The 17,543-nt window shown below is 40.7% G+C and overlaps 1 protein-coding gene and 1 non-coding gene across 3 annotated transcripts in view; one reads left to right on the top strand and one right to left on the bottom strand.

Moving 5' to 3' along the window:
- Positions 1-17,543, bottom strand: part of CDC42SE2 (CDC42 small effector 2) — a 92,322-nt gene that overhangs the window by 42,735 nt on the left and 32,044 nt on the right. The window lies entirely within an intron of this gene.
- Positions 15,215-15,321, top strand: LOC130033251 (U6 spliceosomal RNA). Its single transcript, XR_008793952.1, has one exon. It is a non-coding gene; the product is annotated as a U6 spliceosomal RNA (small nuclear RNA).

The raw sequence follows: 17,543 nt of genomic DNA, 5'->3' as shown, positions 1-17,543 counted from the left end.
ACATGAGGCTGATACCTAAGGATAGTAGATATATGGGATAGATAGATAGCTCCATAGCTGAAGCCTGCTTCAGGAGCAAAGGGGAGAAGGAAGCTGGAATAGAGAAGGGATCACTAAGAAAATGATGGCTTGAGGAACCGATCGGGATGGGAGATGTGTGCTGAAAGTAGATAATGGACCAAACATGATAACCTCTAGTATCTGCATTGCAAACCATAATGCACCAAAGTAGAGGGAGAGTATGGGGAATACTGTCTGCCACGGAGGCAGGGGGAGGGTGGGAAAGGTGGGGTATAACGGGGATATTGGTGGTGGGGAATGTGTACTGGTGGAGGTATGGGTGTTTGATCATTGTGTGATTATAACCCAAACATGAAAGCTTGTAATTATCTCATGGTGATTCAATAAGACTAAAACTAAAAAAAAAAAATAAAGAGTAAGCCCTGAGCACCATAAGATGTGGCCCAAAACCCAAAATAAACAAGTAAATAATATATAATTAGACTATTTGTTACTAAGAAGACAAAATTCGCTTTTTTAGCTTTAAACAAAAAAAGTTGAACTTTACTACTCTTTCAAACAATATTTTTAACCTTAAATGTATAAAACTGTTCAGCAGGTGTTTAAAGAATTCTAGAAATACCTTACTGAAACCCTTTGGGAACAGTAAAGAAGATATGCTTAAGAAACAAAATTCAACTGAGCCCTCAATAGCAAATAGGCATGTAACAAACACAACTTGTGATCAGTCTCAGGAGCACTCGGAAGCCAAAAGAATGCCTTGTTTTCTTTTTGAAAGAAACACTAAACTCTTAGTAAAATTACATGCAGATTAAACTGACTGTTAAGATTTATTATCACTGCATGCTAAATACAAGTTAAAGTTTCCAAAAGGGAAAATGTGTTATCTTTTAAAAAGGTAATTTTCTTATCAACACCATAAATGCATCTATTATTTATCCATAGTAAACTGACATTCCCAAAAGTTAAAATGTGATGTTTTCATGTTTCTAATAATCTTCAAAGTATCTTCCTCCAAAAACTACTTTTCTTGCTTATTGGCTCATATATGAATTTTATCAGTGTCTTACTAAAATAAAAAAAATCAAGCTGAAATTTAAATTGATATACATATCACTATATAAGTATCACTTCATAGTTATATATCATTTATATGTTTCATTTAAAAGTATTTTAAAAGTAATATAAGTATTACTTCATAGTGATACAATTCTGTCCTGTATCATAATCAACAGAGTACAAAGACTATAATAAAAGAAACTTTAAAGGCTTTGGAAGCAGTCACTGAATTAAATGTACATTATTTAATGACAAAATAAGAACTTGAGAGATAGCTCAAAGGCTAAGAACTAGCACATGCTTTGCATGCATAAACCCCTTACCAACTCCAAATTGGTTGCCTGAACGCCACCAGCAGTGGCACTAAAACAAAAAATGATAATATATTGTATATCTATTAAATAAAAATATTAGTGTTGGAAGTTTACAAATGAGTATCACCATATCATTGTCACTGCCATCACAAATGAGTATTTTTTAAAAATTATCTCACAATATTATAATTTCAGTAACAGTCAATAAATAGCATTTTGGAGATAATACAAAGAAACACATCAATACAAAGAAAAATTTTAATACCTATACCATTATTAGAACTAAAATATGTCTTCCATTGCTATACTAAACTCAAGTGTGGTCTATCCATGAGGATAATTAAAAGTATAGGGATTCTTAGCTTCCTTTCTTTGCATTTACCATCCTGAATTAAATCAGGTAATCAGTAATTTTTCTCAGACCACAACTTTTGTTGTCATTTTGTAGACTGTTCCAGCTGTGCTCAGGGAGCAGTGTGGTGCCAGAGATGAAAGTGAAGCTGCTTGAAGGAAGGCGTAATGCCCTGCCACAGAGGCAGGGTGGGATGGAGGGGGGGAGGAGGGAAGGGAGGTGGAGAATGGGCACTGGTGGAAGGATGGGTACTCGATCACTGTATAACTGAAACCCAAGCACAAAAATTTGTAAGTCTACAACTGTACCGCATGGTGTTTCACTAATAAAAATTTAAAAATTTTTTTAAAAAAAGGAAGGTGTGTGCTCCAGACCTCTGGGCCACCTCCCTGGCCCTTAGAAACCTCTTAACCTGTAACAGAAACAAACTTCAGCATGCAGGTTTAATGTCGAATTTCATCAGACATGTAATATGTGTGCATAAGTGTATAAAAGTATGTGCCTGACAAATAATGTAGAATATTACTATGGGGGCTGGAGAGATAGCACAGCAGGTAGGGCGTTTGCCTTGCATGCGACTGACCTGGGTTTGATTCCCAGCATCCCACATGGTCCCCTGAGCACCACCAGGAGTAATTCCTGAGTGCAGAGCCAGGAGTAACCCCTGTGCATCACAGGGTGTGACCCAAAAAGCAAAAGAAATAATCAACAGTGAAGGACTCAAATAAAGCTATTAAAAAAAAAAGGACTCCTAGCTATATTATAAATATATACCATGCAATAAACTGCAAGGTTACCTCTCTATTTGTCTGCTAAACAGATAATGTGTTCCATTCCATCAAACCTAGGATAACAACCAGAACTAGGCATCGAAGCAGTCCAGTCTGGTGCACTGGTGCTTATTCATTTAACTACTAAAGAAAAAAACTTTACAATTTCTATTTCAAGCCTGAAAGGGAAAGACTGGACAAAAATTTCAAATAACATGTATAACTGCTCATAGGCTAGTAAGTTAAACTTAATTATAGTATAAAAAAATGAGTCAATTACTAGAATATATATGTCACTGAAAACTAACACATTGTGATAATCATATAAGGAATTCACAAAAATAAAAATTTATTTTTATTTATGTACTATCACACAGTGAATTATCAATAATTTTTCCCCTTTTTTGTAGAAGAAGAGGTACTGGATGAGAGGGTGTCCCAAGCAGCATTCTCAACCGGGTTGGATAGTTCACTCTTCATGTCCAGCAATGCAGGGGTCACCAATGTCACTCCAGCAGTGCTTGTGGGCCTCCAGAACTCTACCCAGTGGAGCTCAGGGGACTATTCCATGCCACACATCAGGGTCTCTATGCATGGCATGCATGCCAGCCCTCTGGCTCATGTCCCCAGGCCCTCATCAATTCTTTAAGGAGAAAAAATAATGATAAGAATCTGCTCTACGGACATGCACAATAAATTATTTCGCCTTTTAACTAAGAAAATCTCTGTAACTTCATTTCCAATAGGATCAGTTCCTTTATAATTCATCATGGAGCTAGACGAGTATTCTGCTCAAAAATCAGAACTGTCTCTGAAATAACACATACTCCAGGCTCTGGCTCAGAAGACCACATATGGTGCTAGGGAATCAACCTAGGTCAGCTGCATCAAGGCAAAAAGTCTTACCTGTTCTACTATCTCTTTTGCCCCAACTAAGTAACTATGTAATATCACACACAAAAATTAACTCAAAATGAAGACAAGGGTATTAAATTGAAAATAATGAAATTCATAAAAAATATAACAAAGATAACACACTCCAGATTTCCACATTAGAGATATACTTGAGACTCCACTGACAAGAGAAGCAAAGCAAAACTAAGGTAGTACATGAAACTGAAAAAATGTTAACAGCAAAAACCAAAAAAAAAAAAAAAAAAAAACACCAAATCAGGAAAAGATTATCTGCACATCATATACCTGACAAGAAAAACTGACATCTAAAATATGAAAAGAATTCCTGCAACAGCAACAACAGCAAAACAACAAGCAACCCAGTTCAAAAATATATGGGCAGAGAGATAGTATAGTGGGCAAAGTGTTTGCCATGCATGCAGCTGACCCAGGTTCAATCCCTGGCACCCTACTCGGTCCTCCAAGTCTCGCCAGGTATGATCCCTAACAGAGTCAGGAGAAAGCCCTGCTCGAGTAAAGTAAAGGCCCTCCCGTTGATCATCGATTTGCTCGAGCGGGCCCAGTAACGTCTCCATTGGAGACTTTGTTGTTACTGTGTTTGGCATATCGGATACGTCACGGGGAGCTTGCCAGGCCCTGCCGTGCGGGCGAGATACTCTCGGTAGCTTGCCGGGCTCTCCGAGAGGGGCGGAGGAATCGAACTCGGGTCGGCCATGTTGGCTGCGTACAAGGCAAACGCCCTACCGCTGTGCTAGATGCAATATTCACCTAGTCCTAATGATTCATCTATTCTAAGAATATAAAAACACAAGTTTGATGATATATTCAATGTATCTTTGAAGATATCCCCTTGAAGATATAGTACAATAACCAAGAGATGAAATTAACCTATTTCCAAGGGGTTCATAAATGAGAATGGATTTTTCTTTAAAATGGTATAAATATATGTACCTAAAACCCCTTTAAGGAATTATCTATGTGCTAAGTAAACTGTCAAATACAGGCAAATGATACAAATTTACTCATATGTGAAATATAAACTGGGCAAATAACAAAAACTAATTCAGATAGAGACAAGACTGGTGATTATACAAGGGGTAAGAGGTTGAGGGTGAAAGTAGTCAATTCTTAGGTAATGATTGAGAGTTTGATGACCAGGAGGTAGTGCAAAGATATGTGATTACCATGTTGGTATGCCTACAATTTACATTACGTTGTTAATGAATGCAACTAAAAGAAAATCTAACAAACCGGATTCTACCACTTATTAGCTAAGTGGCATCAGTCGCCTCTCTAAACCAATTTTCTCTTACAAAAAAAAAAAAATAAAAGATATCAATTCTGCTGGATTACTGTAAGACCAGGATTCTCTACCACAGATACTTTGAAATAGAGGGCTAACTGGGGATAGGGTGGGTAGTGGGCATGCTCTGTGAATTGCTGGCTGTTTAGTGTCCTCCTGGCTTCTACCCAGCAGATACAACACTCCCCACTCCTCATCTCTAGTCACTTGTTAATTGTCCCTGGGAGAGGGCTCTCCCTGGCTGAGAACCAGTTCAGTAGGAAAGAACATTTTTGCAAAACGACCTCCCTCTACCCCAAGAGAACTCCCTTCAGATGCAAAGAAAAAATACTGACAAGCTTCTAATGACTTTCTCCTAAAATCAACAATCAAGAATACAAAATTCTAATAACCTTATATGCTAAAAGATGGCTATAAATTCTTGGTTATTCTCCAAATCAGAGAGAAAAAATTTCCACACTCATTTCAGCAACCTTAGCTGACTTCTTTGACCAAAAGAATAAAGCTCAAGCCATGTGTCAAAGGTGAGATGAGGTTATAAAATGTCTTTTGCCTTCTGTTTAGAAGTCAAACTATTGTTGAGATTCCCATGGCTGGAAAGACTCCAGACACAGGATTAGCAGACCCAGCTGAGCCAGTCTCCCAGTCTGCACACCAGGAAGGTAAAGAATAGCCTAGTCCAGCCAAGACTCACTGAACAAGGACATCACTGAATGACCTCAGCTAACGCCACATGTAAGAGAAAAATTGCCTGCTCAAATTACTGGCCTTCAAAATTAATATTGAATGCTTCTTTAAGCCACTAAGGTTTTAGGTGGTTTGCTAAATAGCAAAAGACAACTAGAACCCATACATGATTATTTTAAGAGTTCATAAATATTTTTGTATGCATATGCTTTCAACTCATGATTTTCCTGTTTGTTTTCAGGGGTGAAGTGGCACGGTTGGGTCCAAACCCAGAGGTGTTCAGGGCTTACTCCAGGTTCTGCTCTCAGGGATCATTCCTGGTAGGGCTTGGAGGATCATTCAGGATGTCCAGGATCAAAACTGAGCTTACCATGTGCGAATCAAGTGCCCAAACGGCTGTACCATGGCTCCAGCAGCTCTTTCATGTATTTGAAAGGACTCCTTGGGGCCAGAGAGAGAACTCAGTGAGCTGGCACACAGAACAGATTCGACCCCTGGCATCACAAGATCCCCCAAACACAAGGCCTGGAAGTGACCTCTAATCATCCAGGCATGAGTAGAGCCTGTGCAACACCAAAACAAAAAATAAATAAATAAAAACTTTTTTTAATCAACTATGTTCATTCAGATGAGGTCACCAGGGTGATAAAATAACTATTACAGTCTTTGGGAACCTTCTTTCAAAATTAAGCTGGGGGGGAGTATATCTGGATTTGAGAAACAATAATAGTACGAATTAACTAAAAGGAACAAAAGCTGATGGGTAATTTTCTTAAAAAGCTATACTGTCTTGAGAGGAAGCTGGCAACCCAGTCAAGAGTAAAAGGGTGCACAGGCAGAAGTTAAAGAAAGTTAAATTACCTAAAAGCTTTTTAGAAGTCTGCCAGTGCCTTTCCCTAGACACCCTTTGATGACAGAAACGTGTGATGTTTAGAGAAGTCTCTGTCAGCAGGACAGAAGGGCAGCACAAAGCCCTGAGAGGAAGCTCATGAGAACGGTAGAAGAAGGCCCAACTCCTCTGGAGTAGTCACAGTTCCACTGCACCCTCCAAGCACCCTCCAAACAAAACCGTTACAGAGCAGTTGGGGGTAAATTAAAAATCTAAGTGAGCAACAACCTCCTTGAGTAAGCACTGCTTGTTTCTAAGAGTTTAACTATCATACCTTGATCCCTAGGTGCCTTAATGCAGCCAGCAGAAGTCAGTAGGAGAATTGAATGGCAACTCAGGGGTACAGTGACCTGAGTCTCAAGCTCTCCCTCCCCCTCCTTACACTCACCTGCACTGACAAGCAAAGACCTGGCTGCTGGCCACTCCTCAGTGTGGAAAGTACCCTCCTAAAGGGATCATTAAGTTACAAGCCAAAATAGTCATCTACTGCGAAAGAGACAACACATTAAACAAGTTGCACTGACAAAGAATGACTGGATGAAAGGATTCAAGTCTGCGCAGTGGAGTAAGCATCAAGAAACTATGAAGTGAGTTAAGTAGAAGTATGAAAAGTAGAAATCCAGATTAATGGGAGCTCCAGGAAAAAAAAATATTTTTTTTCAAGAGGAAAACTGTTGGGGGCTGGATAATAGTACAACGGGTAGAGCACACGCCTTGCACAGGATCAATTTATATGCTCCCCCCCCCCCGCAAACCCTGCCAGGAGTGATCTCTCAGTGCAGAACCAGGAGTTAGCTCTGAGCACCATCGGGTGGGCCCAAAAACAAACAAAAAGAACATTTCCAAAATGAGCTCACTTTACCCAGAATTAAAGATAAATTCAGAAGACAAGATGTGTTATCATAACCAAGTAAGGTTGTTGGGGTAAAAGAGAGGGGGCAAGCAGGGCAAGGATGTGGCCAACAGAATGGACTTGTTTCCATAAAAGTAACAATACTAACTGACATGGGCTGAAGCGACAGCACAGCAGTAGGGCGTTTGCCTTGCACGCAGCCAACATGGCTGACTCGAGTTCGACTCCTCCACCCCTCTCGGAGAGCCCGGCAAGCTACCGAGAGTATCTCACCCGCACGGCAGAGTCTGGCAAGCTACCTGTGATGTATTCGATATGCCAAACACAGTAACAACAAAGTCTCCAATGGAGACGTTACTGGGCCTGCTCGAGCAAATCAATGAACAACGGGAAGAGAGTGACAGTGACTGACAGCACTTTCAAACAGTTGTTTTACTTACTCTACATTTATAGTACCAATTCTGGAAATCCAAAGTAATTCCAACTGATTCAAAAGAAAGCAAATATCTAAATACATAAAATGTTGGCAGGACTAATGATTTTTTTTTTTTTTTTTTTTTGCTTTTTGTGTCATACCTGGCGATGCTCAGGGGTTACTCCTGGTTCGTGCACTCAGGAACTACACCTGGCGGTGCTCAGGGGACCATATGGGATGCTGGGGATCAAACCAGGGTCGGGCCGCGTGCAAGGCAAACACCCTACCCGCTGTGCTATCACTCCAGTCCCGGGGATTGATGATTTAAAGAGAAAAATATTTTTAAAGTGTTGAGGGAGAGTATGTTTAACAACTTTTATTATTATTAGATATTTTTAATGGATTTTGGAAAAGGGGGATTGGACTGAGTAAGCTCAGAGCTTACCCCTGGCTCCAGGGATCACTCCTTCCTCTGTGCTTAGGAGACCAGATGCAGGGTAGGGAATCTGAGCTGTGTGCAAGGCCTGTGTACTCTGCTTCTGTCTAGCCTTTTTTTTTTCCTTTCAAGGTTGTTTGGTGGTTTTTCGGTGTGGGTTTTTTTTTTTTTTGAGGGGAGGGGAGCACCTCAAAATGGTTGTTCTTTCGGTAGGAAGGAGTGGAGTTTGCTTTCGATGATGCTAGGGACAAGGATATCAACCACAGACCTTCTGCATCAGTTACTGGAAGCATTTAAAGGGCTCAACAGCCATGAGAAATTTACATTAAGCTACTTAGAACACTTAAAATGTTTTTAATTATATTTTAAAATATGACAAACTTGGTAAACTTATGTTTTTTTTAAAATGTCTAGACTTCACCAAGAACAAGCCAACAATAATTATGCTTTAAATGTAATGATGTAATTCATACAAATATTACCTTCCAATACTTGTTAGGGTACTTTTATACTAAAGGGGAATATAATGTAGCTATTCTTACCAGAGTGAGCATTTCGTTAACAACTTTTGAACCTTCTAAATAATAAAATGTGAAAAATTTCTTCATCTACTATGCCAAAGAAAGTAATGGCCTTATTTCTACTGCATATTTTATATTTTTATCAATTTCATTAGCTCAGCTGCACATGAGACATTGCCTGTCTCGATCTCTGGAATGCTGCTGCAATTCTTTTCTCCTAGGCCTTGTTGCCAGGGTTGCAGCTGCACAACCAATTCTTATTAAAATGTTAAGTCTTTGAAATGCAGGTTTATGGAAAAGGATATAAAGGATTTCATTATCTTCTCACAACCCAACAGTGAGGATTAAGCCCCCACCCTTTCCAGTCCTTCCCGCCTCTTGCGCTTTCTTTACCATCACTCACATACACAGTAATATAGCAATTCAGCCTTAAATATATATCCAAATAAAAAGCGATAAAGGAGTTATGAATCTTAAACTTAGGTAGTTATTACAAAGTTATAGGTTATAGCTGGATACTGAAAGTGAGATACCAATACTTTAAAGTAATATTTCTGAAGAATAAACAATTGTAAGAATAGGCATATGCATAATAATTTGCAAGTAATTAAAACTATAAAGTACATTTACTTTTGCTGTAGAATACTCATTCCAAAATTTTCTTGGAAAAGGCCAGAAAAATTGGAGAATAACATATACTCTTCTTCATATTCTAGAGGATCTCATGCTCTTTTGTTCTGAGTAAAATCCTTAATCATCATTTAACTTTGTTCTTGAAAGGTAATTTATGGTTCAATTTGTCTTATGAGAAAAGTTAATACAAAAATAACAGTACTATGAAGGTATAACTCATTTCAATTTCAACTATAAGTAAATTGCAGTCAAATGCTGTGTTACGAAGTAAAAATGAGGTTTCCATTGAAATGTAATATTTTAGATGCTGTACGCTGTTAAATTTCTTATAAGATGCAGAACCTTAGCATTTTAATAGAAAAAAAGTGAAAGCTAGCAACAAAATTCATCAGGGCTATGTACAATTTCGTCTGTTCCCTGGGACAATTATTCAAGCTACACAGAAACGAATATGAGAGAGGTGGTGAAGGGCACTTCCCCCAATGATTTGATTATACAAATACCCGTCAAGTCACAGTAATAAAATATTTTAAGAAACAATTTTTCAAAGAAACCTTGCATGTTACGTGATCTAACTAAAATAACAATGATGGATTTTCCTGGTTTCAGGGCCACATCTCATGATACACTCCTGGCTCTGTGCTCAGGGGTGACTCCTGCCAATGACTGGGGTATCATATGCAGTACTGTAAATTGAACTAGAGTTGGTCACATGCAAGGCAAGCACCTTAACTCCTAATCCACCTCTCCAGATTCCTCACCCCAAAATCTTTAATGTAATTGAAGGTGAGTCTCATTCTTCTGGTAAAACTAACAGATAGAACTAACAGATAAACAATTTTTCTTTAGTAGGGGCCATACCCAGGAGTGTGTCAGTTGGGGGTAGGGGACAAGGGTACTTTCAGTGGTGCTGGAGGAGGGGGCCAAGCAGTGACAAGGATACGACTCAAGGCTTCACACACACATGCTGGGCACATGTCTACAACTTGAATCATATCTTGGGTCCTACAACAAACATTTTAAATAAGTACCAACTAGAAAATTTTGTATTGTGTATGAGAGCAAATCGGAATCGACCATGTTCAAGGAAAAAGCCCTACCTTCTGTATTATCACTCCTGCCTAGTCTAAAATTTTTAAGTCTTACTGGTATTTTTATTGGTATCAGGTTTTACTATACACTGAAGGAAAATCATATTTTTCAGATACTGAATCATACGGCTGGAGTGATAGCACAGTGGGTAGGGCGTTTGCCTTGCAAGCGGCCAAAATGGCCAACCCAAGTTCAATTCCTCCACCCCTCTTGGAGAGCCCGGCAAGCTACTGAGAGTATCTTGCCGGCACGGCAAAGCCTGGCAAGCTACCCCGTGACGTATTTGATATGCCAAACACAGTAACGACAAGTGTCACAATGGAGACGTTACTGGGCCCGCTTGAGAAAATCGATGAACAACGGGAGGACAGTGACAGTGACTGAATCATAATGTTGAGTCCCTAACTAAATCTTCTCTGAGGTAGAGCTGGAGAGATAGTACAGGAGGGTAAGGCACTTGCCTTGCAAAAGGTCAACCTAGGTTCAATCCCTGGCATCTCATGTAGTCCTTCTCGCACCTCCAGGAGTAATTCCTGTATGCAAAGCCTGGAGTAACCCCTGGGAACTGTGGGTGTGGTCCAAAAACCAACGAACAAAAAATTTTCTTTGAAGTCTTGGGTAATTCTGGTTCTGCACTCAGGAATTACTCCTGGCAGTGCTCAGGGGATCTTATGGGATGCAGGAGATCAAACCTGGTCGGCCGTGTGAAAGGCAAACGTCCTACCCACTATATTGTCACCCCCTTTAGTGGGGTTAGTGACCTTTTTTGAGAACCAGCAATGTGGTTCAATTAGGAATATCATTGGATAGAGGAAAGTATGGCCATTACACAGATTACTGAATCTAGAAAGCAGGCATATTTGTCCTTAGAGACAATACATTATTCTCAAAGACAAAAATTAATCTCAAACCACTTTCTATGTAAGAACTATAGCTGATAAAGTGAGGAAATAGCACAGCAGGTATGGTACATGCTAGCATGTGTCCAACCTAGGTTCGATCCCCAGAACCACACAGTTCCCCCTAAGTATCATGAGGTGTATCCCTGGAGGTCCCCAAGTACCACAAGATATGACAATGGAAGACCCCAGCACCACCTGAGCGGCCCAGGTATCCCAAACACTGGAGGGCCTGAGCAGTAAAGCATCCTTGGGCCCACACACAAAACCAATAAACCAATTGGTAGAGAATCACTGGAACCACACCCACAACATGCACACCTCCGGAGCACTGTTTTAGGAGCAGTCCCTCCACCCCACCCCAACCCAAAGAATTATTATGGCTAAATTAAGTGACTCAGCAGAACCTAAAATGAGTAGTGTACTTCAGGGTGAGGGAACCAGGATGAAGTAAAAACTTGAACCAGGAAGGAAAAATTAGGTAAGACCTGGAAAGATTTTTAACCATCCACCCCAGGTCATTTTTAAATAACTTCAGTTCAGAAAAATATAAGTACTGCAAAAAAAAAACAAAAAAAATCAAAACCAGAAAGGAATGAGCTGCAAAGTCCTGGCAAGTGGGGGTCAGACTTCATGCAAGAAATTTCTCATCATGACAGGGGCTCACTTAGTCCTACAGGCACCGTAGGTCAAAAGTGCCTCAGTTTCTCGCTCTCTCTTTTTTTTTTAGTTTTGCTCAGAAATTCATCCTTATTCTGTAATTGTTTTGGTTTTTTTGGGGTTCATTTTGGGGCCACATGTGACAGTCACTTAATCACTTAACTTCCCGTTAGTCGTCGATTTGCTCGAGCGGGCGCCAGTAACGTCTCCATTTGTCCCTGTCGCGTGCTAGTGTAGCCCAATGGCATCTCTTCGCTCCGGGAACATGGAGGGCCTCAAACCGATCGTTCATGATCTTGACAAAGAAGTCTGACCATCTGGTAGGTGGGCGGCCACGCGGTCTCTTGACATCCCATGGAATCCAATCAGTAACAGCTCTAGTCCAACGGTCGTCTTTAAATCTCATTACGTGACCAGCCCATCTGATTTTCGACACCTTGGCAAATGAGACAGCGTCCCTGATCCTTGATCGTCGACGGATGTCAGAACTCCGGATTCGTTCTCTCATTTGAGTGAAACGTGATATTCCAAGCATAGCTCTTTCTATTCTTCTTTGGGAGACCTGAATGGCGTTCTCATCTTGTTTGCGTAGGGCCCAGGTCTCTGAGGCATATGTTAATGCAGGAAGAACAGTGGAATCCACTGTTCTTCCACATGTGACAGTGCTCAGGGCTTATTCCTGGCTCTTCACTCAGATCAAACCTGGTGGGGTTCAGGGAACCAGATGGGGTGCCAAGGATCAAACGGAAGTTATGCATGCAGCACCTTAAACCTGTATGATCTCTCTAGCACCTCTATAGTTTTTGACCCAAATAGCTGTATTCATATCGTGGTTTGTACCTCTGCTGGCATAAAACAGTAATTGTTCCCTTTGGGATGAATTAATCTTTAAGTATGAAAAGTACAGAAATAGGAGAAAAGGGGCTGAGGAGATAGCTCAAAGGGTTAAGCACCTGGGAGGCCCACGTTTAATTCCCTACACTTCATGATCCCCCGAGCACTCAGCTGACAGTAATTTCCAAGCATCACCAGGTACACTCCCCCACCCCCAAAACTGTAAAGTGAACCTAAAGCTAACAGTCACAAAACATTTCATTAAATATAACAGCAATTATTTATTGTGAGGGGGTCTATTATTATTTATTTAAAAATAAGAAATTTCAGGTACTCTAAGTTTATTAAACTTCTAAAATTATTTAAGTTCTAGGAAGGCTTCTTTATTTTACTGAAAAATCTACCTTGTAGTTGAAAGACAGCTGAAATATCTGCGAAAGTCAAGAGGTATATAAATTGCAAGTCTAAGAATGTAAGTTACTAGGCAAGAAAGAATTGGTCCATATATAAGGAGTAATATTTATTCACGGTTCCTTATCTGGCATTTAAATCCAATGAGAGTAAAGATAACACTGAACTTTTATAGTTTTATGGATCAATTAGAATTACAGAAATATAGTAGCAACATAGGTATATGATCTTGGGTGAAATTTTCTATTACCTACCCGAAGGTGAACATACTTTCAGTTGTAACATTTCCTATAATAAAATTTTTTTTTAATCTTTTTTAAAGTGTTTTCTTTTGGGGATGCAAAAGGCTGAGCTCAGACTCCTACTAGAAGCATCACTCTACCACTTATCTTCAACTCAGCACTACCTCCCCCATAAGCACCTTTCAGTGTATCAAAAACACTCACAATTATTTAATGGCAGTAATGAACAAAAATAAGTACCTTCCATGTGATTTCAAGAATTTCAAAGGAAATCTTAATTTGGGGGGTGGAATGGTGAGAGGGGGAACTAAGAGTGGCTGTAGGGTCACACTGGGCAGTATCAGAGGCAACTCCTGGCTCTGTAAACACCCCAGGGGACTGAACCAGGGCCTCTCACAAGCAAAGCAAGCACTCAGTCCTTTGAGTCATCTCCCAAGCCCATCAAAGCAGAAATCTATTTTAAAAGACTCTTCTTTTATAAAATGTCATTTCTGTCTATATAGCACAAAACAAGCTGCGCCATTTTCTCAAGATGCCCAGAAAACACTGTTTAATCAAAACCACAAAGGGCTGCTTACATGATTACTTCATGGAAATCATGGCCTTTACTGTGATGACATACATCAACAGCTACAATAAACCCCAGCTGCTGTGGTAACGATTATTATACTATAGTTAGCTGTTGAGTGGGCCTGATATTAAGGCCACCAATTCTATTTACATAAGCACAGGACTGCCCCTCCAAAGGCAATTATTTCCAGATACTTCTACTCTATCATTAACCAAACAACTAGATATTTAATATCCATTTTTTATCCCTTTAAACTATAAAATTATTGGACTTTCAAAAAATACCTTTAGCTAGGGCCATAGAGAGTACAGAGGGTCCAGTACTTGCCTGGCATTTTGGCGAACCTCAAGTTAATCCCTAGCACCCAATCTTAAGAATTAATGCCAATTATGCCATTTCCTGAAAATCTCCCAAGATCCTTCATTAAAGAAATGTAGAAAACATAATTAGAGAAACCCAGAACCATTCAGGGATGATGCTCCAATTTAAATTACTCTCCCTTTAATGTGAACATCCTCTCATTCATATCTGAAGTGTTCTTCATGTGCTAGAGGCACCTTTAAAGACTCAGTAACACTGGCCAAGAAATGAAAATGAAAGCAAAATTGAAAATGAATAGGACTACAGCAAATTAATAAGTTTCTGCACTGCAAAAGAAATGATGACCACAATAAAAAGACACCCACAGACTGGGAGAACATATTTTCCCACTACTCATCTGACAAAGGGTTAATGTCAAAGATATAGAAAGCACTAATAGAATTTTACAAAAAACAAACAAACCATCACAAAATGGAGAGAAGAGATGTACAGGAATGTTCTCAAAGAAAATATACAGATGGCCAAAAAGCATATGAATAAATGCTCTGCATCACTTATCAAGGAAATGCAAATCAAAATAAGGAGATATCATCTCCCACCAGTGACACTGGTATACATTACAAAGAACAAAACCTGTATTAGTATGAATGTTGGGAAAAAGGAACCCTCATTCACTACTGGACCATATTCCCCATGGCAACTGGTCCTGGACTTTTGGAAAAAAGTATGGACACACATCAAATAAAGGTAAAGGTAAAGGTAAAGGCCCTCCCGTTGTTCGTCGATTTGCTCGAGCGGGCCCAGTAACGTCTCCATTGGAGACTTTGTTGTTACTGTATCTGGCATATCGAATACGTCACGGGGAGCTTGCCAGGCTCTGCCGTGCGGGCGAGATACTCTCGGTAGCTTGCCGGGCTCTCCGAGAGGGGCGGAAGAATCGAACTCAGGTCAGCCATGTTGGCTGCGTGCAAGGCAAACGCCCTACCACTGTGCTATCGCTCCAGCCCTCCCGAAGTGTGCTCACTTCGGCAGCACATATACTAAAATTGGAACAATACAGAGAAGATTAGCATGGCCCCTGCGCAAGGATGACATCAAATAAAACTAGTTAAAAAAAAAAAAGGAACAAAAAAAAAACCTAGTAATTGACCTTCCCTCTAGCACTGTAGCACTGTCCTCCCGTTGTTCACTGGGTTGTTCATCGATTCGCTGGAGCGGGCACCAGTAACATCTCCACTGTGAGACTTGTTGTTACTGTTTTTGGCATATCAAATACGCCATGGGGAGCTTGCCAGGCTCTGCTGTGTGGGCAAGATACTCTCAGTAGCTTGCGGGGCTCTCATAGAGGGGCAGAAGCTTCGAACCCGAGTCTGCTGCATGCAAGGCAAACGCCCTTCCCGCTGTGCTATTGCTCCAGCCCGACCTTCCCTGTGATCGAGCAATTTCACTTCTTGGCATTTACCCCAATGGCGAAAAGACTCTCTTCAGAAAAAAACATTTGCACTCCTATGTTCATCAAAGCACTATTCACAGTAGCTAAAAATCTGGAAACAACTCAAGGATCCACAAACAGATGACTGGATAAAGAAACTATGGTACAGGGGCTAGAGTGATAGTGCAGTGGGTAGGGCACTTGCCTTTTGCACAGCCTACCTGGGTTCTGTGTATATGCCCGAACCTAGCTGCACAGGGCTGTGAAAATCCCCACACAGGCAGGGATTACACATGAAAGGATGTTCACAGACTCTCCGAGCAGCTCTCTCTCACCACCTGCATTTGGTGCTCTCGAGTCACTGTGTCGGGCTGGCACCAGTTGGGGAGGCTGTTGGCCATGGGCAGGTGAAGAATGAATGAGGACCAAGCTGGTTGCTGACTAGATGCTGTTTATTCAATCTCTCGTCTCTCCCAGCTCTCTCTAACCCCTCTCTCTGTGTGTTTCTGTCTAACCGTGCAATTCTTTCTTCCTGCTGTATCCATCTCCTCTCTCTCTCTCTCTCTGCTGTCTCTGTAACCATCTCTCCTTTCTCTGTAACTGTCTCTCCTTCCGACTGACTTGCCTCTGCTTCTCACTCTCTGGATCCCCTCTGACTCTGTCTCTCTGGATTCTCACTTTCCTGGATCCCCTTCTGCTTCTCACTCTTGATTCCTTGCTTCTGGCTTCAATGACTCCCTGACTCCTTCTCCACTTCCCCTAACTGGATCCGGATTCCCCTCCGATCTTACAGTCTTAGTTTATATAGCAATCACGTAGGTGGTGATAGAAAAGTGGGGTTGAACATTAACAAATCAACAGAGAGGTAAGGACACTCCTCTAGGAGATTAACTCGAAGACAAAATCTCATCTACGGAGATTACTCCAAATTACTACGAGATCCGCTCAAGGGCGGGATTCCATCCAGAGTATATTCTAGATTGGTACCAATAGCAAAGTTCAAGTCCAAGTGGGAAAATGGTAGGATCAGAAATACCAACATGAGGAGGCTGGAGGGATAGTACAGGTAAGGGGCTTGCCTTGCTTGAGTCCAAGCTGGATTTGATCCCCAGCATGCCATAAGGTTCCCCAAGCACCTCCAGGAATAATTCCTGTGCAGAGCCAGGAGTAACCCCTGCTCACCGCTGGGTACAACTCTCCCCCACAAAAGAAATATCAACATGACCACAAAATCAGGAAATTACACTTGTTTATACCAAATATATTTTCCCTGAATTTTTTTGTATCTAAAATTGATATGAGCACATCGGGTAAGGCGTTTGCCTTGCATGTGGCCGACCCGAGTCGAGTCCTCCACCCCTCTTGGAGTGAGAGTACTACTACTGAGAGTACCAGTGTACTATTACAAAAGTGTACTAGTACAAAAGCTACTGAGAGTACCTCGCCCCCACAGCAAAGCCTGGCAAGCTACCTGTGACATATTCGATATGCCAAACACAGTAACAACAAGTCTCACAATTTGTTATGAGATGTTACTGGTGCCCAGTCGAGCAAATCGATGAACAACGGGAGGACAGTGCTACAGTACTACATAGCAAGAATAGATTATTAAGGACCAGTGCCTAAATCCAAGTTCAATTCCTGGCACCCAATGAACAAAATGCTATATAACTAGAAATGAACCATAAAAAGAAAATTTAAAAAAGCCAAAATGTGGAGAACAAGTTTCACAGGAAATGGGTCAACAAGAAAATAAAAGCAGAAAAATTTAAATACCTGGAAATAGGGTAGAAGACATGGTTCAAATGAGAGGGCACATGTCTACCGTGTAAAAGGTCCTGGGTTTTGGGAGAAATCAAACCCAGGGCCTCCTAAACGTAAGGCAACTGCTGGTATCTCTGAATCACATCCCC

Source organism: Sorex fumeus, unplaced genomic scaffold (genome assembly GCF_029834395.1).
Source record: "Sorex fumeus unplaced genomic scaffold, SorFum_2.1 ptg000051l, whole genome shotgun sequence".
Taxonomy (NCBI): Eukaryota; Metazoa; Chordata; class Mammalia; order Eulipotyphla; family Soricidae; genus Sorex; species Sorex fumeus.
Note: the sequence above shows the minus strand (reverse complement) of the source record. Positions and strands in the feature narration are given on the sequence as shown.